Source organism: Ovis canadensis, chromosome 21, assembly GCF_042477335.2.
Source record: "Ovis canadensis isolate MfBH-ARS-UI-01 breed Bighorn chromosome 21, ARS-UI_OviCan_v2, whole genome shotgun sequence".
In the NCBI taxonomy this organism is placed as follows: domain Eukaryota; kingdom Metazoa; phylum Chordata; class Mammalia; order Artiodactyla; family Bovidae; genus Ovis; species Ovis canadensis.
The window spans coordinates 65,523,487-65,550,518 of record NC_091265.1 but is presented as its reverse complement, the minus strand read 5'-3'; the positions used below and the strand labels follow the sequence as shown (position 1 = coordinate 65,550,518).

Genomic DNA, 27,032 nt, shown 5'->3' with positions numbered 1-27,032 from the left:
CCTCAGGCACTACAATGAGTAAAACAGGTCTGTGTAACACCGGGAGCTCAGCCCAGCACTCTGCGATGACCCACAGGTTGGGGATGTAACTGTGGTTTTCAACCTGAACACCTCTGGGCCTAAAGCGGCCAGTGGAGCCGCGCCGCCCCATTCGGCCAACCTGGGCTGACGGCAGACGTGGCTAGCCCTGCACCCGCCCGGACAAGTGTGGACTGAGGGGAGGCATTCTCGGGGCTCCTATCCCAGCTGAAATCTAGACCAGCTCATCTGGGAACCAGGGAGAGAAGGGACAGCAGCTGGGGGCAACGGGATGAACCCACAGGTCCTGGGATGTGAGGAAGGAAACCGGTGTTACACCAACGCCCGAGAGAGGCTCAGAGCTGGCGACGCTGGTCCTCGTTTCGGCCTCACCAGAGGCCCGAGAGGTCAGGCCGCAGCACCAAGGCCAGTCCTGCTTTGGAGCCTGACCAGATCGGCCTGCGGGCCTGAGGGGCCTCGCCCTGGGGGATGTTCCCACCTGATGTGACAATGCGCTGCGCTGATTCTAGCGAGGCGCCCAGATCGTTTCGCTGTAAGGGATCCAGTCGGTGACCCGAGGGTAGCCTGTGATACAAGAAAAAAACAGACATTTGGCCTTTGTTCTGGCCCTTGACACATAGTCGTTAGAGCCTGTGATGTCTCCGGGGACGTCCCTAGCTCCCCAGTGGCTAGGACTCTGCACTTCCACTGCAGAGGACGGGGGCTCTGTCCCTGGTCAGGAAACTAAGATCTTGTATCCTGCACAGAGTGCCCCAAACAAAGAATCAAATAAATAAGACCCTTTCATCTGTGAAGTAATGAGCATGCTCTGTAAGCTAAGGGGACGACAGGTATCTGGGGGCCCCTAGGTCCTTTCAGGACGAGCCCTGGTCTCCGAAAGGACCCGGCGTGATTAGAGTGTTGGCCCTGGCGGCCCTGTCCCTTGACCCCTGGGCGGGGAGAGCGGCTGGAGGCTCAGTCCTGCAGCTGGGGTGTGGTTGGGGGCCCCGTGGAGGGGCCAGGAGGCCCGTGTCCCCAGGAGGTCACGGAAGCTCCACGGCCTCCCCTCCCTCCCCTCCTCACCTGAGCGCCGCATCCATCCAGCTGTTCCCAAGTTGTGTCTTTTATAATAAATAGGTGCTAGTGAGTGAAGCCCTTTCCTGGGTTCTGTGAGCCGTCCTAGGAGATGGTCAAAGCTGGGGGGCGGGGGGTGGAACCCCCAATTCAGTTATAATTAGAGGCGGTCTGGACTCGGGACAGGTGTGGGGACTGTCTTGAGGGGCTGAGTCCTTAAGCTGGGGGTCTGACAGTAAGCCGGGCGGACACTCTCAGAATAGACTTGGACTCACCCCGCACTGGGGTCCAGAGACTCAGATAAGTGGACGCGGTGATGGAACACCCCCCACCCCCAACCAGGGGTCGTGACAAACAAAGCTGCTATGGGCATCTGTGTGCCTGTCTCGAGTGGACGGAAATTTTCATTTTTTTTGCAGAAATGCCCTGGAGTGTAATTGCTGGGTTGTGTGATACTTGCATGCCTAGTTTTACTGAAATAAATAAAAAGCTGCCACAGTAATCAGATACGCTCTCACCATCCTTTTAATCTCCCGCTGAATCTGTTCCTAGGCCCCTTTTACTTTCCTCATGCCTTTTCATTGGTTTCGTTGTTTCGTGACCCAACTTGCCAGACTTTGGTCATTAGGTCCATCTCTCCAGGGAAGCCAGGGGCTGAGGTCCCTGCCGCATCCACCCTGCCCCACCTCATCACCTCCTGCTGTTGCTGGCCACTGCTATCGGCCCTTCATCGTTTGGGGTAAAGGCTTTAAACTCTCTTGTTCCTGACTCCTGGCCTCCTGAGTCCTCGCCTTCACGGAGACGGTCCCGTGGGTGAGAGCGCAGGGCAGGCTCCAGGCCCCGCGTCCTGCCCACGTGACCGTGGGCGCCCCCTCCCCCTGCCCCGGGTCAGCCAGGGACGCTCGCCGCACTGCGGGCTCCCGGGACAGGCCTGGGCCCTGGGCCACATTCCCGCGCACAGGCTAGAGTCTGGTCTCCGGCTGTCCTTCCTCCACGGACTGAGGGGCCTGGTGGGGCTGCAGCCCACAGAGTCGCAGAGTCGGGCACGACCGAACACCGACAGAAACGCACGCACACCGCGGCCCTTCTAACGGGCCAGCCCCCGGGTTTCCCCACGCCCGCGGCTCCCAGAGGGCCTCTTGCAGTCTGGAGGCGGCAGACGCACCTGCAGACAGGCGGGCAGGCAGCCCACGCTGAGGCTCTGCTGGGCTCCACCCCCGGAGCCTCTTCCTTCCGGTGGGCGACTGCTGGCTGCTCAGCTCTTCAGCACCGACCGGTAAGCCCCCCGGCCCCGGGTCACCCCGGTGGGTGACGGCCGTGGCCTGCTGGGACCCTGGGGGCGCTGCTGTCCGTCTTGTCGCTTGCACAGACACACCTTCCGCGTGTGCGAAAATGCAGCCCAGTTTCTCAAACGTGGACAGGACGCAGAGGCCAGGCCATCCCCTCAGCGCCCCCGGCCCCTGTGCTGGGGGGCCACACGGGTCCCTGAAGTCACTCGGCGCCCACCCTCCCCTCCAGGTGCTGACTGGCGCCTGTCCTGGGAGCACACACGCCGTGCTTCGGGGGATAAGGACGACACGGGCCCGTAGCAGGCGGGGACAGCCCTCCCTGCCCATCTGTGGACCTCACACGGGGCAGGGCAGCGGGGCAGGAAGCCTGATGCACAGTCGGGGGCAGCCCTGGGGTCCTGGCTGGTGGCGGGAAGGGGCAACCTCTGAGGAGCCCCCACCAGGGGTTCCCCCGCCACACTCTGTACCGCGGCCCACAGAGGCCCGGGCGCCTCTCCAGACGGTCAGAGTGACCCAGGAGGACGAACACTCGGGCGCTCAGACCAGGGGGGTTTCAAGTCCACATCACGCGGGAGGGGGACGGGTGGGTACCAGTGGCTTCTGCCCTCCTGGCCCAAGCGAACAGAAAGCCCCCAGTCCAGGGACAAGCGCAGCGAGGGAGGCCCTGGTCCTGGCTCCGATGCCCTGCGAGGCTCAGGAGCCGTGGTCATGCAGCAGCCCCACAGCCAGGCCCCAGGTGTCCGCACCCGAGAGCTCACCCTCCCCTGGGGGCTGTCGGGCACCTCCGAGCAGCTCTGGGGACACCGAGGCTGGGGGTCTTGTCCGAGCCAACACGTCTGCGGGCTCAAGGGCCTCGGGGGACAAGGTCTGAGAAGCCCCTGGGGACTGAAATCTGCTTTGCAGGTCCCTCACATCCCCATCCCCACAGCAAGCGGCTGGCTGGGCAAGGACCCCTTCCCACCCGCTGGCAGCTTCAGGGACCCCCCATGCCACCCTCCACTGGGCCCAAGTCTCTTCCAGGCTGCAAGGATCCTGACACAGAGATGCTGGAGTGGGGTGGGGGCCCAGGTGGCACCAGAGAACAGCCACTGGGCTGCTCAGGATCAGAACCCTGGACCCACCGGCTGCTGCCTCCGTCCTGCCCTCAGCCCCGGAGCTGAAGGCTTCAGTAAAGCTGGGACTGGGGTCCCCCAAGCACCGCCCCCCACCCCGGGCTGCCTGGTGTCTGAGTCGCAGCAGCTCTGGGCCATGAGCTCACTCTCAGGTCCAGCACCTGTGGCCCAGCCTGGGGGTCCCTTCACAGCCTCCACGGAGGGGTCCCAGGGTCCCCAGGGTCAGCCCTGACCCCATAATCAGCTGCAGCACCAGCTTGGAGGCCATGGTCTGTCTCAGCCCCGTGCACTCAGCCGGGCGCCCCTCTGCCCACGGCACCAAAGCCCACAGAGCCTGCCCGGGCACCAGGGCCCAACCCAGAGCCGGCAACACCAGCAGTGACAGAGGAAGACCCGCCAGGGACGTGGAGGAAGGAAGACGGGGTTGGGGTGGGCCCACGGTGGGTGCTGCGGGGGTCTCAGCCCAGCTGGTGGGCAAGCTCCAGGCTGAGGCCCGAAGGCCAGGGCAGTGACGAGCGCGGGCGTGAGCACGCTGGCGTGCATGTGCGGACAGACGTGCGTGTGCACATCGGTGGGCTGCTTGCGTGCACACAGGCATGCGTGCACACGGGGTGTGTGGGGGGTACACGTGGATCTGTGTGCACACGCGTGGGCACATGGCTGTGTTTGCAGGTGTATGTGCACGTCGAGGAGGGTGACACTCCAAGCAGAAGAAACCAAGCGTCCAGCTGCTGGGAGGTGTGGGGCCCTGTGCCAGGAGCGAGCACGCCTGAGCGTCCCGGCTGGGGAGGGGTGACGGGTCGGCTGTGGCCTCGGGCTGGAGGAGTGTGAGGCTGTGACGAAAGGGAGATGGGACAGGAGACATGGGTGTGCACGGCGCCCTCTCCCTTCCAGGCTGGTGTGTGTGGGCGGGCGGGACATACGCACCCCACCGCCCAGGCCTGGCCCTCCCGTCCCCTTGCCCAGCGCCTGTCCTGTCGGCCAAGCTGCAGGTGGAGGAGGGCTGCCACCAGCTGCTGATGCAGCCTTGAGCGCGTGTGGGGCCGTGCGCACTCACACTTCTCTGCCCTGGCAGCAGCCACCTGGGCCCTCAGGCTCGCTACACAGGTCCAAGCCTTCCTCTGACCTTTGTCCGGCTTGCCCCAGCTTAGACGTTCTCCTGGGCCTCTGTTGCCAAGCTTTGACTTTGCCCAGTTCCGAATTTCTGGATATGTGCTCACATTCACTTTCATTTCTGTTTGCAAAGTGGACCCACCTCTTCCTCGTACACACAAGGCCAACAGCGACCAACACACACAGCGACCAACACACACCGTGCCCAACACACACACACACAGCATTCTGTTTCCAACCTCCACCCTTGGCTGTTGGCTCGGTCACCTCACGGCCCACTTGCAAAGTGACCACGAGGTGCTCTTTACCGAATGCCCCGGATCACGTGAACCATAGCTCCAGCCTCTGCTGTCAGCTCTCACGGCCACCGTAACTGAGCAGGACCCGAGGGGGCTTCCCACAACAGAACTGCCCCCCGCCTCAATGTCCTCCACCTGCCTTTTGTCTATAGAGAAACTATAGTCACAGGATAAATTTAATCAGAGAAACGAGAAAATGTAGAAACAAAGAAAAATTCAAATAAGACAAAATAATAATAGTTCAGCCACTAAACAGAGTCAAGGACCTTCAGCCCCTCCTCCAGGGCTGAGCCATATCCTCTAAGCTGTTTCGCGGATACTGAGCTTCCCCGGTGGCTCACATGGTAAAGAATCTGCCTGCAACACTGGGGACCTGGGTTCAATCTCTGGGTCGGGAAGATCCCCTGAAGGAAATGGCAACCCACTCCAGTATTCTTGCCTGGAGAATTCCATGGACAGAGGAGTCTGGCAGCCTACAGCCCAAGGAATCACAAAGAGTCGCACACAACGGAGTGACTAAACCCACAAACTCCCACCAGGTGGAGGAAGTTAACTGGGTGCTGCCCACCTGCATGGAGACCCCAGGCCTGTTGGAACCAAAAGGCCGATGATGCTGACTCCCAGTTATCTCACCACCAACCAATCGGAAGAGTGTCCACAAGCCGACCACCCTCCCCAAAGCCCCCCTCCCTCACCCTGGAAGCCTCTGGGGAGTTTGGGCCTTTGAGCAGCAGCCGCCTGGACTCCTTGCTCGGAGCCTGCAATAGCGGCTGCTCCTTCCTCCACCGTGACGCGGTGTGGGCAGACTGGCCGTACTGCACACGGGCAGGTGGACGCAGGTCTGGTTTGGTAACACCAGCAGCCTGTCTGCTAAGCCGGGGCCACGTCATTTCAGGTCTGGAGCCTATTTGTCACCACAGCACAACCTGGCCTACGTGACTTCAGTTCAGTTCAGTTCAGTCGCTCAGTCATGTCCGACTCCTTGCGACCCCATGAATCTCAGCACGCTAGGCCTCCCTGTCCATCACCAACTCCCAGAGTTCACTCAGACTCACGTCCATTGAGTCCGTGATGCCATCCAGCCATCTCATCCTCTGTCGTCCCCTTCTCCTCCTGCCTCCAATCCCTCCCAGCATCAGAGTCTTTTCCAATGAGTCAACCCTTTCCATGAGGTGACCAAAGTACTGGAGCTTCAGCTTTAGCATCACTCCTTCCAAAGAAATCCCAGGGCTGATCTCCTTCAGAATGGACTGGTTGGATCTCCTTGCAGTCCAAGGGACTCTCAAGAGTCTTCTCCAACACCACAGTTCAAAGGCATCAATTCTTCGGCACTCAGCCTTCTTCACAGTCCAACTCTCACATCCATACATGACCACAGGAAAACCATAGCCTTGACTAGATGGACCTTAGTCGGCAAAGTAATGTCTCTGCTTTTGAATATACTATCTAGGTTGATCACAACTTTTCTTCCAAGGAGTAAGCGTCTTTTAACTTCATGGCTGCAGTCACCATCTGCAGTGAATTTGGAACCCCCCCAAAATAAAGTCTGACACTGTTTCCACTGTTTCCCCATCTATTTCCCATGAAGTGATGGGACCGGATGCCATGATCTTCATTTTCTGAATGTTGAAAATTCAGAAAAGAGCCAACTTTTTCACTCTCCTCTTTCACTCTCATCAAGAGGCTTCTTAGCTCCTCTTCACTTTCTGCCATAAGGGTGGTGTCATCTGCATATCTGAGGTTATTGATATTTCTCCCGGCAATCTTGATTCCAGCTTGTGTTTCTTCCAGCCCAGCGTTTCTCATGATGTACTCTGCATAGAAGTTAAATAAGCAGGGTGACAATATACAGCCTTGACGTACTCCTTTTCCTATTTGGAACCAGTCTGTTGTTCCATGTCCAGTTCTAACTGTTGCTTCCTGACCTGCATACAGATTTCTCAAGAGGCAGGTCAGGTGGTCTGGTATTCCCATCTCTTTCAGAATTTCCACAGTTTATTGTGATCCACACAGTCAAGGCTTTGGCATAGTCAATAAAGCAGAAATAGATGTTTTTCTGGAACTCTCTTGCTTTTTCCATGATCCAGCGGATGTTGGCAATCCGATCTCTGGTTCCTCTGCCTTTTCTAAAACCAGCTTGAACATCGGGGAGTTCACGGCTCATGTATTGCTGAAGCCTGGCTTAGAGAATTTTGAGCATCACTTTACTAGCATGCGAGATGAGTGCAACTGTGTGGTAGTTTGAGCATTCTTTGGCATTGCCTTTCTTTGGAATAGGAATGAAAACTGACCTTTTCCAGTCCTGTGGCCACTGCTGAGTTTTCCAAATTTGTTGGCATATTGAATGCAGCACTTTCACAGCATCATCTTTCAGGATTTGAAGCAGCTCAACTGGAATTCCGTCACCTCCCACGTGACTAATACGGGAAAATTCTCTGACTGTTGTTGCTGCAGAACACCAAAATGAGCAAATACCCAGCAGGCCGCCCGGATGCCGGGTGGCGCGCTCTGCAGTGCCTGAAGCAGGGCTCAGACTGCCTGGGCTCACGGCCCCATTGGGGCGTCGGCTGCTGTCCTCAGGCCTGGCTCCACGCCACCTGTGCCTTTCCTGGAGGCCAGCCTGGCTGTGTCATCTTGATGAGAACAAAAGTGAGTCATATGACTAAGACTAGAGTCAAGGGCAAAACTCCCCAACGACAGCGGGCAGGCACCCCCAGGTCCCATAGCAGAAGTGTGAGCACAGATGAGGCTGAGGGTCTGGGGTCACCAACACGATGTCAACCTTTCAAGTCAAAAGCTGCAGGACCAGGAGGAGGCACGTGCCAACCTGACATGTCACCAGCTGGTGGCCTAGACCTGGCGTGGCCACAGCTGCAGGTGGGGCAGGCGAGGACGTGTTGTGCGTGTGAGAAGCCATCTGGTGGGCAGGGGGCCCTGTGGGAAGAGGTACGGCTAGGAGCCGGGCAAACAGAAAGACTGCAATCCTCCACCTCCAGTACGGTCACTCGGGGTCACGTGACTGTGTTCCAACCAGTGGGATTGCAGGGGAAGGGAAGCAAGCTACTTCCCATGTGGTCCCCCCTTGCAAGGTGACCTTGGAGGCCACAAGTTTCCAAAAGAAAGAAGATGAGGAAGAGTCAATCCATATACGACTGTGTGTGGGAGGAAAGAAAAGCGCCGAGAGCTTAGGGTGTCTTTGTTACTGCAACAGAATCTAGTTTCAGAGTGGTGGCTGGACCAGCAAGCAGCCCCTCAACAGGGTAGAAATTCAGATCCTCAGGGCAACCCGCCCCCAACCCCCACCCCTGCTGACCTCATGACTCAGAAACGCTAGTCTGGGGCCCAGCGATTGTGTTCGGACAAAGTCCCCCCACCAGGGGAATGTGATGGCTACCGAAACCCCACCCTGTAGACCCCTGCGGGGATCCTGGGCTTGGAAGTCTTTTGGACAGTTGCTAATCAGGGAAGGGCAGGGATGCGGAGACTAGGGAGGAGCAGCCAAGATACAATGGAGAAGGCTTGGAGCAGGGTCCTGGTTCCACCCGAAGAGACACACAGAGCAGGATCTTTGACCTCTTAAACCCCAAACAAATGGCAGGCGTTAGCACCTTCGTTCCAGAGAAGGTTGCAGTTTGACAACCTTGAGAACCCGAGAAGCTCATCAGGAGACCCGCCTGTCCCTGTGCTCAGCTTCTCAGCCATGTCCAATTCTGTGTGACCCCTGGACCGCAGCCCACCAGGCTCCTCTGTCCATGGGATTTTCCAGGCAAGAGCACTGGAGGGGATGGCCATGCCCTCCTCCAGGAGATCTTCCTGACCCAAGGGTCAAACCTGCATCTCCTGCGTTGGCAGGCAGGTTCTTTACCACTTGAGTGCAGGGCCTGCACACACCCTGATCCTTATTAGCAACCCTGCCTTTGAACCATCACTATCAAATTCCTCATCAAATCGCCCCAGGGTGGGGGCACACAGGTTCTCAGGGCAGAAGCCCATGTGTCCCCCTCTGCCTGGTAAAGCCATTCTTTTCTACGTCACCCAGAACTCTGTCTCTGCAGTTCAATTTGGCACCAGGGCACAGACGCAGAGCTTTCGACATCGACAGGAGCAAGGGCAGGATTAGCGTGAAGGACGGGTGTTGTAGGCTGGGGACTAAGACGTGAGGACAAGAAATGGCAGGAGAGCACGTGACGAAGCAGACGTGAGAGGAACGCGAGGCGGGCAGGCAGGACGGGCGCGGGGAGCGGGCGGGCAGGACGGGCGCGGGGAGCCGGGGTCCTCAGCCTCAGGGGAGGCGGGCCCAAGGTTGACGAGGTCTGAGGGGCAACAGTGGGCTCTCACAAGTGGGGCTAAGGTCACCGGAGACGGGCGTGTTGAGCGTGTTGTCCTGAGACCACGGCACTCAGATTGGGATTTGAACCCATGAGGCTGGGACTCAAACATGGTCAAAACTCGTCCTTTAACTGAGATCACACACCTGGTTTCAGGAGTTAATGCAGCTCGGGTTCTCGATCTCTCATCTCAGAAAGAATTCAGTGAGAGACAAAGTAATAGGCAGGAAGTCGACTTATTCAAAAAGAAACACACTCCGCCGGCAGGGCACGGGCCATCTCAGGAGGTGAGAGTGGCCTTGAAACATGCTGTGGCTAGCTCGTCTGGGCTGGGTAATTCCATAGAGTAGTAATGAGGGGAAGGGTTATTCTACTGGGGGAAAGGGTGGAGATTTCCAGGAAATGCGCCACAACCCACTTTTTGGTCTTTGACGATTGACATTAGAAGTGTCCTGGCACATGGGGGCGTGTCACTTGTCTTGCTGAGGTGTCACAATAGTGTATACTGAGGCTGTACACCACGGGAACATGAGTGTATACGTCTATATACACGTGAGATGACGTGAAGCGAAAGTCCTTCAGTCGTGTCCGACTCTTTGCCACCCCATGGAGTCCATGGAATTCCCAGACCAGGATACTGCAGTGGGTAGCCTTTCCCTTCTTCAGGGGACCTGCCCAAACCAGCGATTGAATCCAGGTCTCCTGCATTGCAGGCAGATTCTTTACCAGCTGAGCCACAAGGGAAGCCCTGGTATATATATGTTTTATATATGTGTGTGTGTGTGTGTGTATATGTGTGTGTGTACAAGGGAACATTTCATGCAAAGATGGGCTCAATAAAGGACAGAAATGGTACGGACCTAACAGAAGCAGAAGATATTAAGGAGAGGTGCAAGAATACACAGAAGAACTGTACAAAAAAGATCTTCACGACCCAGATAATCACGATGGTGTGATCACTCACCTAGAGCCAGACATCCTGGAATGTGAAGTCAAGTGGGCCTTAGAAAGCATCACTATGAACAAAGCTGGTGGAGGTGACAGAATTCCAGCTGAGCTATTTCAAATCCTGAAAGATGATGCTGTGAAAGTGCTGCACTCAATATGCCAGCAAATTTGGAAAACTCAGCAGTGGCCACAGGACTGGAAAAGGTCAGTTTCCATTCCAGTCCCAAAGAAAGGCAATGCCAGAGAATTTTCAAACTACTGGACAATTGCACTCATCTCACAGTCTAGCAAAGTGATGCTCAAAATCCTTCAAGCCAGGCTTCAGCAATACGTGAATCAAGAACTCCCAGATGTTCAAGCTGGATTTAGAAAAGGCAGAGGAACCAGAGATCAAAATGCCAACAGCCACTGGATCATAGAAAAAGCAGGAGAATTCAAGAAAAACTTCTACTTCTGCTTCACTGACTGCACTAAAGCCTTTGACTGTGTGGATCACAATAAACTGAAAAATTCTTAAAGGGATGGGAATACCAGACCACCTGACCTACCTCCTGAGAAATCTGTATGCAGGTCAGGAAGCAACAGTTAGAACTGGACATGGAACAACAGACTGGCTCCAAATAGGAAAAGGAGTGTGTCAAGGCTGAATATTGTCACCCTGCTTATTTAACTCATATGCAGAGTACATCAGGAGAAATGCCAGGCTACAAGAAGCACACGCTGGAATCAAGATTGCCAGGAGAAACATAAATAATCTGAGATATGCAAAAGAAACCACCGCAGGGGCAGAAAGCAAAGAGCAACTAAAGAATCTCTTGATGAAGGTGAAAGAGGAGAGGGAGAAAGCTGGATAAAATACAACATTACCAAAAACAAAATTCATGGCATCCGGTTCCATCACTTCGTGGCAAATAGATGGGGAAACAATGGAAACAGTGACATTCTTTATTTTCTTGGGCTCCAAAATCACTGCAGATGGTGACTGCAGCCATGAAATGGAGAGGCAGCTTGCTCCTTGGAAGCAAAGCTATGACCAACCTAGACACCATATTCAAAAGCAGAGACATTACTTTGCCAACAAAGATCCATATAGTCAAAGTTATGATTTTTTCCAGTAGTCATATATGGATGTGAGAATCGGACTGAAAGCTGAGCGCCAAAGAATTAATACTTTTGAACAGTTGTGTTGGAGAAGATTCTTGAGTCCCTTGGACTGTGTCAGCTACAAATTGGCACTTACTAAGAGCGTTGCCAACAACTAAACAAAGATGTTTGCCGTCTGCTGTACGGAGATTAAACCCCAAGCTGCCATAGCTGCTGACCTTCAGCGGCCCCTGAGTGAGTTCAGGGTGGGCTGAGGCAGTCTGTGCTCCAGGGAATCTGGTGGGACAGGTCTTTAGACTGTTGGATGTTTTTAGGGACAGATTTTATGATCTCAATCCTCACATCTCCTCATATCTAGAGACGCACTAAGTCCCTTCGTGGTGACCTCAGAGCCTCACAACTAACAAAAACCTTCTGTAAAACGACTGCTTTGTGGTGTTGAACCCCCCCTTCACCAAGACCTTAGGCACCGTCTTCCCCCACCGCTGCTTTGGAGCAGTCTCTCCGAGCTCTCTGAGGTGCTGCCCCTGGACTGCAGCCCTCGTTTTGCCCCAAATAGAACTCAACTCACAATGCTCACATCGTACATTTTCAGTCGACAACTTCAAGGAGATCAAACCAGTCAGTCCGGAGGAAATCAATCCTGATATTCGCTGGAAGGACTGATGCTGAAGCTGAAGCTCCAGTACTTCAGCCACCTGATGAGAAGAACTGACTCATTGGAAAAGACCCTGATGCTGGGAAAGATTGAGGGCAGGAGGAGAAGGGGACGACAGGGGATGAGGTGGTTGGATGGCATCACTCACTCAATAGACATGAGTTTGAGAAAACTCCAGGAGATGGTGAAGGACAGAAAAGCCTGACGTGCTGCTGTCCACGGCGTCACAAAGAGTCAGACACGACCGAGCGACGGAACAGCAACAGCGCACTGAGACTCCAGGTCCAGTGGAAGTCGGCTCGCCCACCGTCTCGGGCCCATTCGGTTCTAGTCAGTTTCTGCCGCGTCCTCGGGCTATGCCATTCTCTCAAAGGCTGTGCCCTGTCCGCTTCCCGCCTGTTTCAGTCCCGCCTGGGATGGACACAGGGCTTGGCTGGAGAAGAGTCCCAGAGGCCGGTCCCCTCCAGATCCACACACCTGCCTCCAGGGATGGCTGACGTCAGACTCCTGTAGCAGCCCCAAAGATACAGCATCGGAAGCAGGGTTCTGATGACAAGGAACTGGCTCACACCACCAGGGAGGCTGGGAAGCCCCGGGACCTGGAGTCGGCGAGTGAGACCTGGAGAGCAGACGGTACCAGTTCTAGTCCAAAAGCCAATGGGCCCACATTTCAGCCTGAGTCTGAAGGCAGGCAAAGACTGTCCCTGGGTCCGGGCTCCTGACCAGGCTGGGGGAGTTCCCTCTCACTCAGCCTCTTGCTGTTTGTGGGCCTTCACATGATTGGACAAGGCCTACCTTCAGGGGCAGGCCTCTTGCTTTATCCAGTCTACACACTCCAACACTGAGTTCCTCTAGAAACACAGATATACCCAGGAGAATGTTTGAATAGATATCTGTGCTCCCCATGACCCAGTCAGGTTGACACACGAACCTCCTCATGTGGCTTCTGTCCTTTTAATGGTGTGAAATTCCATCTCCCACCCACTTTGGGACCAAGGCTGCCGTAAGCCCTGAGCTAGTTCAGACATGACGAGTACAAGACACGGAGGAAACCGCAGGACCTCGCTGGGCACTGGGAGAGGACATAGAAGAGGGTCTTGAGTGTGCTGCCTCACAGAGAATTGGAATAAGTGTGTGGATACTGAACACACTCCCCTGTGACATGGCCCATAAAGAAGGCTGAACACCGAAGAATTGATGCTTTCGAACTGTGGTGTTGGAGAAGACTCATGAGAGTCCCTTGGACTGCAAGGAGATCCAACCAGTCCATCCTAAAGGAAATCAGTGCTGAATATTCATTGCAGGACTGATGCTGAAGCTGCAGCTCCAACACTTTGGCCACCTGATGGGAAGAGCTGACTCACTGGAAAAGACCCTGATGCTGGGAAAGACTGAAGGCAGGAGGAGAAGGGGACGACAGAGGACGGGATGGTTGGATGGCATCACCAACTCGATGGATGTGAGTCTGAGCAAGATCTGGGAGTTGGTGAAGGACAGGGAAGCCTGGTGTGCTGCAGTCCATGGGGTCGCAAAGAGTCAGACATGACCGAGTGACTGAACTGACTAACTGGGATAGCATATTAAAAAGCAAAGGCACCACTTTACCAACAAGGCCCACAGAGTCAATGCTATGCTTTTTCCAGTGGTCATGTATGGATGTGAGAGTTGGACTATAAAGAAGGCTGAGTGTCAAAGAACTGATTCCTTTAAACTGTGGTGTTGGAGAAGATTCTTGAGAGTCCCTTGGAATGCAAGGAGATCAAACCAGTCCATCCTAAAGGAAATCAGTCCTGAATATTCACTGCAAGGACTGATGCTGAACCGGGAGCTCCGACAGTGCGGCCCCTGATGTAAAGAGCTGCTGCTGCTGTTTAGCTGCCCGGGCACGTCTGACTCTTCGCGCCTCCATGGACCGCAGCACGCCAGGGTTCTCTGTCCCTCACCATCTCCCGAAGTTTGCCCAAGTTTATGTCCTCTGCGTCAGTGATGCAATCCGGCCATTGCCTCCTCTGACACCCTCTTCTCCTTCTGTCCTCAATCTTTCCCAGCATCAGGGTCTTTTCCGAGGAGTCAGCTGTTCCCAGCTGATGATCAAAATACTGCAGTTTCAGCTTTTGCATCAGTCCTTCCAAGCAGTATCCAGGGCTGATTTCCCTTAAGATGGACTGGTTGGATCTCCTTGCAGTCCAAGGGACTCTCAGGAGTCTTCTCCAACACCACAGCTCAAAAGCATCAGTTCTTCAGTGCTCAGCTTTTTTATGGTCCAACTCTCACATCCGTGCATGACTACTGGAGAAACCATAGCTTTGACTAGACAGACCTTTGTTGGCAAAGTAATGTCTCTTCTTTTTAATATGCTGTCTAGGTTGATCATAACTTTTCTTCCAAGGAGTAAGTGTCTTTTAATTTCATGGCTGCAGTCAGCATCTGCAGTGATTTGGGAGCCCCCAAAAAATAGAGTCTGACACTTTTTCCACTCTTTCTCCATCTATTTGCCATGAAGTGATGGGACTGGATTCCATGATGTTCTTTTTCTGAGTGTTGAGCTTTAAGCCAACTTTTTGACTCTCCTCTTTCACTTTCATCAAGAGGCTCTCTATTTCTTTGTCACTTTCTGCCAAAAGGGTGGTATCATCTCCATATCTGAGGTTAATTGATATTTCTCCCAGCAATCTTGATTCCAGCTTGCGCTTCATCCAGCCCAGCGTTTCTCATGATGTACTTGGCGTATAAGTTAAATATGTTGGACTCGTTGCGACCCTATGGACTGCAGCATGTCAGGCATTCCTGTCCCTAACCATCTCCCAGAGTTTGCCCAAGTTCATGTCCATTGAATTGGTGACGCCATTCAACCCTCTCACCCTCTGTCACCCTCTTCTCCTCTGCCTTCAATCTTTCCCAGGATCAGAGTCTTTTCCAATGAGTTGGGTCTTTGCATCAGGTGGCCAAAGTATTGGAGCTTCAGCATCAGTCCTTCCAGTGAGTAGTCACGGTTCATTTCGTTTGGAATTGACAAAGTGCGGTGCTGGAGAAGACAACGGAACGTTCCTTGGGCAGCAAGGAGATCAAAGCAATTATACTCCAGTTAAAAAAAAGAAGAACCAAATCTAAGTGTCATAGTCATCTAGGGCTACTGTGTAACAAAATATCAGAGCCTGGAGGCCAGAAGTCCAAGGTCAAGGTGTGGGCTTAGCTGATTCCTCCAAGGGCTGTGAGGGACCATCAGGACAGGCCTGTCTCCCAGCTCCTGACAGTTTGCTGGGTTCCTTGGCTTGGAGAAGCCCACCCCTGGCCTCCACCTTCATCTCCACGTGCCCTCTCCCTGAGGTCCAGTCTCTGCATCCCTTGCAGAGAACACTTGCCCCTGGATTTAGGATCCACCCCAAATGCCGAGTAATCTCCTTCGGATTTCAATAACTCTCCACGAAGGCCCTATTCCCAAACACAGTCACATTCTGAGGTACTGGGGGTTAGGACGTCAACATTCAAGTTTGTCGGCGACACAGTTCAACCCACAGCCTCACCCTCGCTATCGTGGGAGCAGAGCAGCAGGTGCGACGCAGAGGGTTGGCTGGAGAGGGAGGCGGGCAGACATCACAAGGCTGGAGGTGGCGGCTCCTCTGCATGAGGCACCGGAGCCATAAGGCTGTCCAGGCCTGTGCCTCCCAGTCCAGGCCTTGCCAGGGGGCGCCATGCAGCCTCAGCAGCAGCAGAACCCAGGCCCTTCCTTACACATATTCTGTCCTTCACAACCCTGGATCCCAGGGCCCTGCAGGGGTTCAGGGTCTCGCCAGCATCCTTTGATCTGGTCAAAGGTGAAAAGATAACACCCTAGGAGGCACAGGGTGCCCGAGTCTCTGGACTTTGAGCAGGAAGTCTGGGGAAAGCCCAGCCGTTAGAAGCGAAGGGACTAAAGCCACCGGAGGCGGCAGCCCAGGGCCACACCCAGCGCCCCGGGCGGTGGGGGCCTCTGGGAGGGGGCCTCTGCGCCCTGCACTTCTCGGGTCTGTCCTGGGAGCTGCCCCCACCCCGAGCCTCTGGCCGGAGGTCTGTCCCGGTCACTACAGGGTCCTCCCAGCTCCCTCACCACCGAAACCTAGTCTCCTGGTGATATGAAGAAACCACTTTGGAGACAGAAAATCAAAGAGGTAGAGAGGACCCGGGGGAACTGGGGGTGCGGTGCTGGCAGGGCGTCACCTGGAGCCGAGGAAAACAGAAAGCCCCCCGGCCGGTTCCGTGGGACCCCAGAGCCCGCGGCACAGACAGAGGAGCAGGGCAGGGAGCGCTCGGAGCGGACCCGGGGTGCGGGGAGGCAGGGTGTCCCCTGGCCTGGGAGGGACGCTGAGGGGCTGGCGGAGCTCAGGAGGTGGGGGGGAGCTCCATGGGTGGGCCAGACAGGCAACGCCCGCGGAGACCTGCAGGCCTTCAGTTCCACCCCGGCCCCAGGGGACCGAGGGGATGGCGTGAGGGGGCGCGGAACATGGAGCCTGGATTTAGAGAACGAGACAGAGAAGACCTCCCCCCGCCCCAAGCCCAGGGGGTGCCCTGCCCGAGTGCACCCTGCACGGAGGGCCTCCTGGGAAGCGAGGCGGAGCTGGACCTGTGATCAGGCTCAGCATGGAGCTGGCCACGTTGAGGGAGACGGCTCCCCAGCTGCTCACGGCCGGGGCTCTGTGAGGTGGAGGGAGCAGGGAGGGGGACATGGTCCGGGCGGGGGTCTGAGGGAAGAGGGCGGCCCTGCGGGCTGGTGGTCAGTCACTCAGGGCCATGCCCACCTGCCCCTGGGCAGCCAGGCCAGGAGGGTGGAGGGCTGTGGGCTCCGCTTACTCATTTACACACGTTGGCTGAACCCCGACAATCCACAGCAGACATTGCGAACGCCCCCAGGGTGCAGCAGGGCCCAGACCAGGTGGGGAGGCAAGGCTGGGGCCTCCCTGGGCTCCCCTCCCTGCTCCCCCGATCCTGCTCCGGCATGTTGGAGGGGGCCCAGCCTCGCTCTCCCCAGCCCCACGCTGAGGGGGCTCGGAGCCCTTCCCCCCCCCCCCGTCCACTCAGTGCACTGAGCTCTGGGTCAGCTGGGCCCCTTGCTCTGCCTGGGAGGCTGACCTGAGTGGGGTTCCCAATCCAGTGGCCCCGAGATCAGCAAGGTGGAGGGAGGCCCCAGAGAGACGCCCAGCGGGTGGGGGTTTGGGAGGGTGGCCGAGCCGGGCAGAGACCAGAAGTCAGAGACCCTACGCCCGGGGCCAGTTTCCACCGGGCCGGCACTGCCTGGGCTCAGCCTCACTGGGTCTGTGCAGCGCACTCCCACGGCCAGTGAGAGCGGGGGCTGCCGGCCAGACCTCAGTGCCGAGTGGGAGCTTGTAGCAAGACGTGGCCCAAGTGGTGAAAGGGACCAGGCCCCAGGAGGACCCCCTGGGGACGGGCTGCGGGACTCACACCCGCCTGCCTGGCCTGAGCCTGCTGTTTGAGGTCCAAGGCCACCTGGCTGCACCCAGGCCCTGGCATCAGCCCAGCATAGCACCCGAGGCTGGGCACCCAGTGGGGAATGGGGGGGAGGCGCGGATGAGATGCCGGCAGGTGCCCCCAACCCCCGCCTCCCCACGCCCACCTCTCCTGAATGATGCACTCTGGGGAGATGGAAGGACAGACGGCAGGGGGAGCCTCGTCTTGCCCCAATGCTGAGGCCCAATCGGACCCCGAGCCCCCAGATCCAGGCCCTGCCCTGCACCCTGCCCCCCTCAGGAAATGGCCTCTCCACCCCCATAGGGCAGCTAAGTGCCTCGGTGCCCCTCCTGCCAGCCTCCTGGCCTGCCCCCCGATAGTCAGGCCTTCACTGCCTCTTCCTCACCACCCACCTGGGCCCCTGAAGACCCCCACCCGCCTTGAATCCAGCCCGAGTCATCCCCGAGGCATCCGAACACGGGGAGCATCCCACCCTCCTCCAGGTCCTTGCGGAGCCCTGCTGCCTGGGGTCAGCTTCTTGGCGGGGGCCCTTGAGACCCCAGACCTGTCCCTGCCCCCTGCCCCCTCCACTGCTGCCCTCCCACCTCTTTCTGCTGGTCTTGATTTTAAATTTTCTCTCCCAGTTTATTTGATTATTTAGTATTGATTTAGAAACCAGAGCTGAGTCCTTCGGTAGGCAGCATTGATTGCTATTCATTTTCCTTAATCTTAAGAATGGAAGCCGTATTAACCACCCCACCCCTACCACCAAGCTTTGGATCCTGAGGGCCCTGCCCGCCTCCCCAGCCCACATCTCCTCATCACAGCGGGCTGCTTGGGGGCCTCCGGGCCTCCTCTGGAAAGACCCACCAGCTCGTCAGTGGGAAGCACCAGCAGGATACGTCTCAGACCCCACTCTCTGCTGCACCCACCAGATGGGGCCCCTGGGGTCTGGGTGCTCCCAGTCTCAGGATGGAGAGAGCCCCCTCCGACCACATGTCCCACTCCCAGTCGACCCGTCGTGATTCGGGGCCCCCTCCCCACATATGTGGGAGCGAGCGGTGGACAGTGAACGTGGGCACCGCCCGTGTCTCCCTGGGGTCTCAGCTGGGCAGCCGGGACTCAGCCACCCCTCTGTGTCCGGATCTCACTGACATGAAGGTCAGATGGTACCAGGGACTGTACCAGGCGGAAGACCCCAGGGGCCTCTAGCTGAGGGCTCAGGAGGCCGGGGACAAGTTTAAGGGGCCCGGCCTCCCTCCGCCTGAGGCCCCCACCCCCTAAACCGGACACAGACCCTCTCTGTGCTTCTCCCCAAGGCGGGACCTCCTTCAGCTCCTCTGGGCTAAGATTTCCACCCTGTCAGGGCTCCTGCGGCCGAGCAGTAACCAGACGCCTCAGCCTGTGACCAGCAGGAGCCCCACGTCCACAGTGAGTATCCAGGGTTGATCTCCTTTAGGACTGACTGGCCTGATCTCCTTGCGGTTCAAGGGACTCTCAAGAGTCTTTTCCAGCACCACAGTCAGAAAACGTTAGTTCTTCGGTAATGGTTGGATGGCATCACTGACTCAATGGACATGAGTCTGGGTAGACTCCAGGAGTTGGTGATGGACAGGGAGGCCTGGCGTGCTGCAGTCCAAGGGGTCGCAGAGAGTCGGACACGACCGAGCGACTGAACTGATGCCTTCTTTATGGATCAGTTCTCACATTTTTCAGCTTTAATTGAGATGCAATTCGTGTACCATCAAATTCACTAATGTAAAATACATAACTCAGGGGTCTTTATACACCCACACAGCTGTGCTACCTAATGTAACATTTCAACACCCCAAGAAAAGAGCCCACGTGTACCACCTGCCCTTGTTACAAACCTTTTCTATAAGCTGGCTCCTCCCCTCGCCTCCTCTCAGGGTCACTGGGGGACACTGTCTCCCCCTCTCCTGGGCTTGAAGGTCTTACAAATACTCACAGCATAGAACATAACTCTCAGCTTTTAGGTGGTAAATATTTTTTTTTGGTTGACAGCCTATTCTGGACATTACCCACGCACAGAACCATATAACCCATGGCCTACTGTGACGGGCTTCTTTCGCTCCGCATCATGGTTCAGGGTTGCCCACTGTGTGGCCTGTGTCACGACTTTCTTCCTGTGTATGGCTGAACGGTACAGCTGGTCCACACCTGTGTATCTGTTCATCCATCCATGGGCACACGAGTTGCTTCCACCCTTTAGCTGTTATGAACAATGCCAGACACATCTTTGAATGGACTGTGGTTTCGTTTCTCTTGGGAATGTACCTAAGCGGCCTTGCTGGATCATGTGGGAACTCTCTTTAGCGTTTTGAAGAACTGCCAGACTATTCTCCACAAGGGCTGCACCGTTTCACATCCCCACCAGCAGCGTCTGAGGGCTCCGGCTGCTCCACCTTCTTAAAAGCACTTGGTACTGTCCGTCTCTCCTGTGGTGGCCATCCCAGCAGGTGTGAAGTGATGACTCACAGTGGTTTCGATTTGCATTTCCCTGATGATTAATGGCACTGAGATATTTCCGTGTGCTTATGGCCACATGACCCATCTTCTTTGGGAAATGTCTATTCAGGGAATTTCCTGGCGGCCCAGTGGTTAGGACTCCACACTCTCACTGAAGAGGGTGTGGGTTCTCTCCTTGTTTGGGGAACTAAGATCCCACAAGCTGCTCAGTCCAAACAAAAAAAGTTTATTCAGATTTTCTGTCCATTTTTAAGTTGAGTTGTTTGCCTTTTTGCTGTTGCTACGCATTCTTTACATCTTGGGGATACTAGTCTCTTATCAGGTAGCAGACATCTCAATACCATCTCCCACTTCCCGGGCTGTGCCCCACCTCCCCCACTTTCTCGATGATGGTGTCTTGTTAGGGGGTGGCGGATCACGCCCAGGGACTGAGATTATTTTTGCCCACGCTTTATTTAGCACAGGTTCACTGCCATGCCATGCTTGTCTGACTACTTACGACCCCGTGGACTGCAGCCCGCCAGGCTCCTCTGGCCATGGGATCCCCCAGGCAAGCAGACTGGAGTGAGTTGCCATTTCCTTCTCCAGGAGATCTTGCCAACCCAGGATCCAACTCACGTTCTTCGCGTCTCCGGCAGTGGCAGGTGGGCTCACCACCACTGCGCCATCACAGGAACAATAACATCATGAGGGAGATGCCTCTTCATAAGCCAACAAAGAGAGAGCATCCTCCAGGCAAATGGCAGGTTACGCCATTGTTCCTGCCAAAAGGCGGTAAAAAGCATAAAGTCTAAGTTCAGCCGAGATGAACCTTTTGAATAAAGTTTTGGTCCCTCCAGAGCGATGTCCAGCTGCCAGCGCAAAAATAAGCCTCTCTTGTTGCTGGGGAACCGCGGCGCTGCTGTCGGATGGAAGGCTGATCTCCTTGGCGAGACAGCTGCACCATTCGTCACCATTTCTCATAAAGGAGTCACCTTTACCAAGCCAAGGGCTTCAGAGAGATGGATCAGCAGTCTGGCTCAGCTGTCACAGACTCTTGGTATTTACAGCCCTAATGTCCGGGCACCACGGTGGCTTTTTCACGTGTTCTTATTGATAAGCCCCCAGGGGCCCTTTGAGCAGCTGAGCTCTGATAAATACAATGACGTCCTGACACAGCTCATTCTTATATCAAAACAGCCTTACTTCTTTCTTGCTTGCTTTGTTTTTAATTTTTATGTTATGTTGGTGCATTAACAATGTTGTGCTAGGTTCGAGCATACAGCAAAGTGAATCGATTATACATATATATATATATTTTTTTTTTCAGATTTTTCCCATACAGGTTAATACAGAATACTGAGTAGAGTCCCGTGTGCTATAAGTAGGTCCTTGTTGGTTATCTATTTTGTTTATAGTAGTGTGTGTGTGTTAATCCCAACCTTCCAGTTTATCCCTCCTCTCCAAACAACTTTACTTCTAAAACCATTTGTCTTTGCCATAATCAATGGATTAATACATTGTCACTTAAACTGTCAAAAGTAGATTGGAAAAAAAAGAGTAGATTTGAAATCATATAATCTCAATACACAGTATCCTTTGATACACAAGAGTTTAAAATTTTTACCAAGTCCGATTTACCTATTTTTTTCCTTTTTCTGTTCTTTCAGCCACACCCCATGGCTTGCAGGATCTGAGTTCTCCAACCAGGGATTGAACCCAGGCCATAGCAGTGGAAGCACCTAGTCCTAACCACTAGACCACCAGGGAACTTGCTACCGACTGTTTTTTCTAATTTTGCGTGTGCTTTGGGCTTGTATATACGAAATCATCGTCTAACTCAAGATCATGAAGATGAACGTTTTTCTCTAAGAGTTTTATAGCTTCCGCTCTTACACTGAGGTCCGTGTTTTGAGTTGATGGGTGTGTATGGTGTGAGGTATGGCGCTCCCTTCATTCTTTTCCTTTGGATTTCCAGCTGTCTCGGCACCGGTTGCGGACTATTCTTTTTCTCCTCGAATCGTCCGGGTGTCCTTGTGGAAACCGGTTGGCCATGGATGCGAATGTTTATTTCTGGACTCTCGATGCCGTTCCCCTGACACGCTTGTCTGTCCTTTGGCCAGCGCCACACTGCCCTGATCTCTGTAGCTCTGCGGTAAGTTTGAATCGGGAATGTGGCTCCAACAGCTTTCTTCTTATTTTTTTAAGATTGTTTCGGCTATTCTGGGGCCCTTGCATCCCCGCAAGAATGTTGGGGTCAGACTGTGAAAGGCCAGCTGGAGTTTTGATGGGGGGTTTCATCGCAGCTGCAGATCAGTCTGGGGGAGCAGCGCGACCATATTGCCGCAGCTCCGGGTCCGTGAGCGCCGGCCGTCTTCGCGTTTCATCAGACCTCCTCTGGTCGCTTTCGGCGATGTCTTGTGGTTGTCAGTGTACAAGTCTTGCGCTTCTTTCGCTGCGCTTCTTACCTGGTATTCTGTGACTGCTGTTACACATGGGACTGTCTTCTTAATTCCACGTTTGGATTGCCCATTGCTCGTGTATAGCAGTACAACTGACTTCTGTGTATCGATCTCTCTTTTCTCAGCTGTGTTGGGTCTCAGTTGTGGCACGCGGGGTCTTTGTTTCGGCACGTGGGATCTTTCCTTGGGCACACGGACTCTCTAGATGTGGCCTGTGGGACATGGGAGCTGCCGCACGCAGGCCTCGCTGATCTGCGGCGTGCAGAATCTCAGTTCCCCGACCAGAGATCGAACCCAAGTCCCCTGCATTGCAAGGCAGATTCTTAACCACTGGACCACCAGGAAAGTCCCTGTATATTGATCTTGTATTCTGCCAACTGTTGAACGTATTTATTTATTGTTTTAACTTTCTGCATGTGGATTTCTTAGGATTTTCCATACAAGACATCATGTCATCTGCAAATAGAGATAGGTTATGCCTTCCTTTCCCTTATGGGTGTCTTTTTATTCCTTCGTCTTGCTTAAATGCTCTGGCCAGAGCTCCTAGGACAGGGTTGAACAGACGTGGCAGGAGTATGCAGCAGCACGGACAGACCTAGAGATGATCAAGTAAGTCAGAAAGAGAAAGACAGACAGCATGTGTTATCACTCACATGTGAAATCTAAAATACGACACGAATGAGTTCGTACCAAACAGAAAGAGACTCACAAACACAGAGCACAGACCTGTGGTTGCCAAGGGGAAGGTGGACCAGGGAGGGAAGGACGGGGCTTAGCAGATGCAAACGATTATGTGTGAGATGGATAAACCGCAAGCTCCTACTGTAGACCAGAGGGAACTATATCCAACATCCTGTGAATATATGTTCAATGTACGTATAACCGAATCACTTCACTGTACAGCAGAAATCAGCACAACATTGTAAGTCAACCGTATTTCAATAAAAAAAAATACATATATATGGAAAAAGAAGGAGAGAAAGAGAGAGTGAGAGAGAGAGAGAAGTGGCAGGGTTTGGAGTTCTTCCCTTGTCCCTGATCTCATGAGGGACATGGCCAGATTTTACCATTAGCTGTGATGTCAGCTGTGGTCATTTGTAAACACCCCTGATCCAATGGAAGATGTCCCTTTCTATTTTGAGCGTGTTGAGTGTTTTCATCATGAAAGAATGTTGGGTTTTGTCAAATGCTCTTCCCGCTTCTATTGAGATGATCATATAGTTTGTTTTTTCTTTTATTAATATGGCAGAGTACCTTTTTCAGAGGTTAAGTTCTGTTTGTTTGTTAGTTTGTTTTTTAATATAAACTTGTCTCCCTTGAGGGCGGCCTTGAGTCCCTGTCAAATGCAGCGAGGGTGGCAGACTCCCTATGAAGCGGGCTTTGCAGAAACAGCCTTTCTCCTTTAGGTGGTCTTTGCTTATATCCACAGGAGATGAAGGCAAGGAGGCGGCTTCAGTGATCCCACACCCCCCTCCCACAACACACACACAGCATGCGTGTCCCAGAAAAGCTGTGAGTCACCAGCCCCGGGCAGAGAAGCCTCTTTGCCAACCACACTTGAAGAAGGCACTGGCCTCCTGCCTCTCGGGAGCCCGGCCTTGCTCCGAGTGCCGGGGCTTGTGGTCGCGTTCACTGCAGATGGGACATGGACGAGCCAGTCCCAAGTCACTGGGAGGAGAAGACCCAGGCCAAGTCCAGCTGGGCAGTAAGGCCTGCGGGCCCTGCCGAGCTGCTGGCCACAACCCCCATCAGCTCCCCGTCTGTCTTGGGGCAGTCAGGGGAGGGCAGGGGTGGCACAGGTAGGGGGTAGGGGGACTCCCCTCCCAGGCTGGCAGGCCCTGTCCCCTCCCCCTCATTCTCGAATGCAGCCCATCTGGGAGCTTGTCCAGGTGCCCCGGCCCAGAGCTGGAACGGGAGCTCTGCGGCCCAGCTGACGGCAGGAGCCTTGCCCAGGCCGTGCCCCCGGGGCGTCCCTTGCCCCCTCCCTAGGCCGTGCCCGCGGGGCGTCCCTCGCCCCCTCCCCAGGCCGTGCCTCTGGGGCGTCCCTCGCCCCCTCCCCAGGCCGTGCCCGCGGGGCGTCCCTCGCCCCCTCCCCAGGCCGTGCCCCCGGGGCGTCCCTCGCCCCCTCCCCAGGCCGTGCCCGCGGGGCGTCCCTCGCCCCCTCCCCAGGCCGTGCCCCCGGGGCGTCCCTCGCCCCCTCCCCAGGCCGTGCCCGCGGGGCGTCCCTCGCCCCCTCCCCAGGCTGTGCCCGCGGGGCGTCCCTCGCCCCCTCCCCAGGCCGTGCCCCGGGGGCGTCCCTCGCCCCCTCCCCAGGCCGTGCCTCTGGAGTGCCCCCCGTCCCCAGCTCACACTGGCACACACAACATGCCACCTCTGCCTGAGATGTGGACCGCCCTGAAGGGGCACGCCTTCTAGGGGAGTCTGGGGGTGCTCCCAGGCGGGGTCAGTACTGAACGTGGATGCAGGAGAGCAGGTGCTGAACGGAAGCCTGAACGGAACACACAGGGGAGAGGAAGACACGCCCTCCTCCGGCCCCACCCGTGAGCTGGGGAGGCTCCTGGCACCTCCTGCCCTCAGACTGCGGTTTCCAGCATCGCTGGGGCTCAGGCCTCCAGACTCAGGCAGGGTGACGTCACCAAACTGGCCCTCCTGGGTCACCAGCGTGCCCACGCAGTTCATTCCCAGCCCTGTAACCACGAGAGCCAATTCCTCCAGGGCCAGGCCTGAGGCTCTGCTATGGAAACCCTCCAGTCACCTCCACTGGGGCCAGAATCCAGGGCAGCACCATCCTTCAGGACCAAGAGCCGGCCTCACCCTGACCTCACCACCAGCCCCCACCTCAGACCTTAGAGTCTAGCCCTTTCCCCACATTCTTCTGCTACACCCAGTAGCTTCCTGTTTCCAACCTCCCCCTCTGCCTGAAACGCTCCCCTCAATACCCCAACAAAGGTCTGTCTAGTCAAAGCTCTGGTTTTTCCAGGAGTCATGTACGCATGTGAGAGGTGAACCATAAAGAAGGCTGAGCGCTGAAGAACTGATGCTTTCAAACTGTGGTGCTGGAGAAGACTCTTGAGAGTCTCTTGGACTGCAAGCAGAGCAAACTAGTCAATCCTAAATATACATCGGATTGAATTGGATTAATTCATTCAGTCAACCCTGAATACTCATTGGAAGGGCTGAAGCTGAAGCTCCAATACTTTGGCCACCTGATGCGAAGAACTGATTCATTGGAAGAGACCCTGATGCTGGGAGAGATTGAGGACAGGATAAGAGGGGGTGACAGAGGATGAGATGGTAGGATAACATCATTGACTCAATGGACATGAGTTTGAGCAAATTCTGGGAGATAGCGCAGGACTGGGAAGCCTGGTGTGCTGCCGTCCATGGGGTTGCAGAGTCGGACATGATTTAGCCCTAGCGGCTGAACAACAAAAGCACCCCACAGGGCTGGCTGCATCACTGACTTCTCCTGGAACCCCAAGTAGGAGCGCCCCCCAGCCCCCAGTGGCTTCCCATCCAGCATCCTCCGAACAGTGTCCCTTCCCAGCACTGCCATGACCACCACCGTGGGGTGGCATCTGTGGCCCTCACCAGGGCCTGAGGTCCTCAAGCGAAGGGGGCCTGGCTATCCAGCATGCTCACAGCGCCTGGCACATAGTTGGCACCCGCAGGACTGAAGCAGCAGACAGAAGAAGCGGGGTGGCGGCCCAAGGACGCAGGCACACGGTTCTGCGGCTCCCTGAGCTTGGGCTCTCTTCCCCACCACCCCCTTCCTAGAAGGCCCAGGGAAGAGACAGCCCACAACGTTGGCAGGGAATGTCTGCATCACTGCAGGGAGAGGATGGGAGGACAGGGTGCCCAGGGCACCTAGACAAAAGTGAAAGTGTTAGTCGCTGAGTCGTGTCCGACTCTTTGTGACCTCATGGACTCCTGGCACCTCCTCCTGTCCTCAGACTGCGGTTTCCAGCAGTCTCTGTCCATGGAATTCTCCAGGCAAGAACACTGGAGTGGGTTGCTGTTCCCTTCTCCAGGGGATCTTCCCAACCCAGGGATTGAACCCAGGTCTCCCACATTGCAGGCAGATTCTTAACCATCTGAGGCACCAGGGAAACCACCTAGACAAGTGACTCTTCAAACTGAAGCCCTGTTCTGCCTCCTGGTCAGCAAAAAGAATCCAGGCAGACCCCTCAAAGACATTACTTCTTTTGGTTATAACCTTCATCACGCACAAACCCCACACCTGCGCTCCTGGCTCTTCCAGAAGCGTGAAGCTGAAACAAATTTTTAAATAAACCGCCGAGAAAGGACTAGCAGAGCCTCTCGATGGATACGACACAGTATCGATGGATACGACACAGTAGCCACTGGCCTTCTTCCGCTACTGAAATGCAAACCCCTGCACCATGAGCAAAATCAGTCAGCCCCAGGCGGTGGCGCTGGCCACGTTTCAAGCGGTCAGTAGTTACTCGTGCCAGGGTGACCGCAGAGGCAGAGCCCCTGTCTCTCCAGCTGCGGTCACCTGGGCAGAAAGCTTGACGAATCACCTCTTTGCCCCCTGGTTAGCTCAGGCAGTGAGGGCAGCGGGGAACTCAGGAGACAGCAGGGCTGTGGGTACTGGCACCACCAGGGTGTTTGTGAAACACGCCGCATGTTCCAGAGGCGGCCTGGGCCTCTTGGACGCAACACTGGCCGGGGACACTCTCTCTGTGACCTTTC

At 55.5% G+C, this 27,032-nt stretch overlaps 2 long non-coding RNA genes across 4 annotated transcripts in view; one reads left to right on the top strand and one right to left on the bottom strand.

Moving 5' to 3' along the window:
* The window catches only part of LOC138426837 (uncharacterized), a 36,369-nt gene extending 35,763 nt beyond the window's left edge, over positions 1–606 (bottom strand). For both annotated transcript variants that reach the window (XR_011251785.1, XR_011251784.1), the window contains exon 1: positions 518–606. This is a non-coding gene — a long non-coding RNA (uncharacterized lncRNA). The remainder of the gene's footprint in view (positions 1–517) is intronic.
* A 1,347-nt stretch (positions 607–1,953) lies between these two features.
* On the top strand, positions 1,954–23,268 carry LOC138426838 (uncharacterized). Of its 2 annotated transcripts, none has more exons than XR_011251787.1 (4): positions 1,954–2,368; positions 21,525–21,756; positions 21,833–22,009; positions 22,442–23,268. It is a non-coding gene; the product is annotated as an uncharacterized lncRNA (long non-coding RNA). The 2 variants fall into 2 exon arrangements; XR_011251788.1 differs by lacking the exon at positions 1,954–2,368 and adding an exon at positions 20,338–20,519.
* The last annotated feature ends 3,764 nt before the right edge of the window (positions 23,269–27,032 follow it).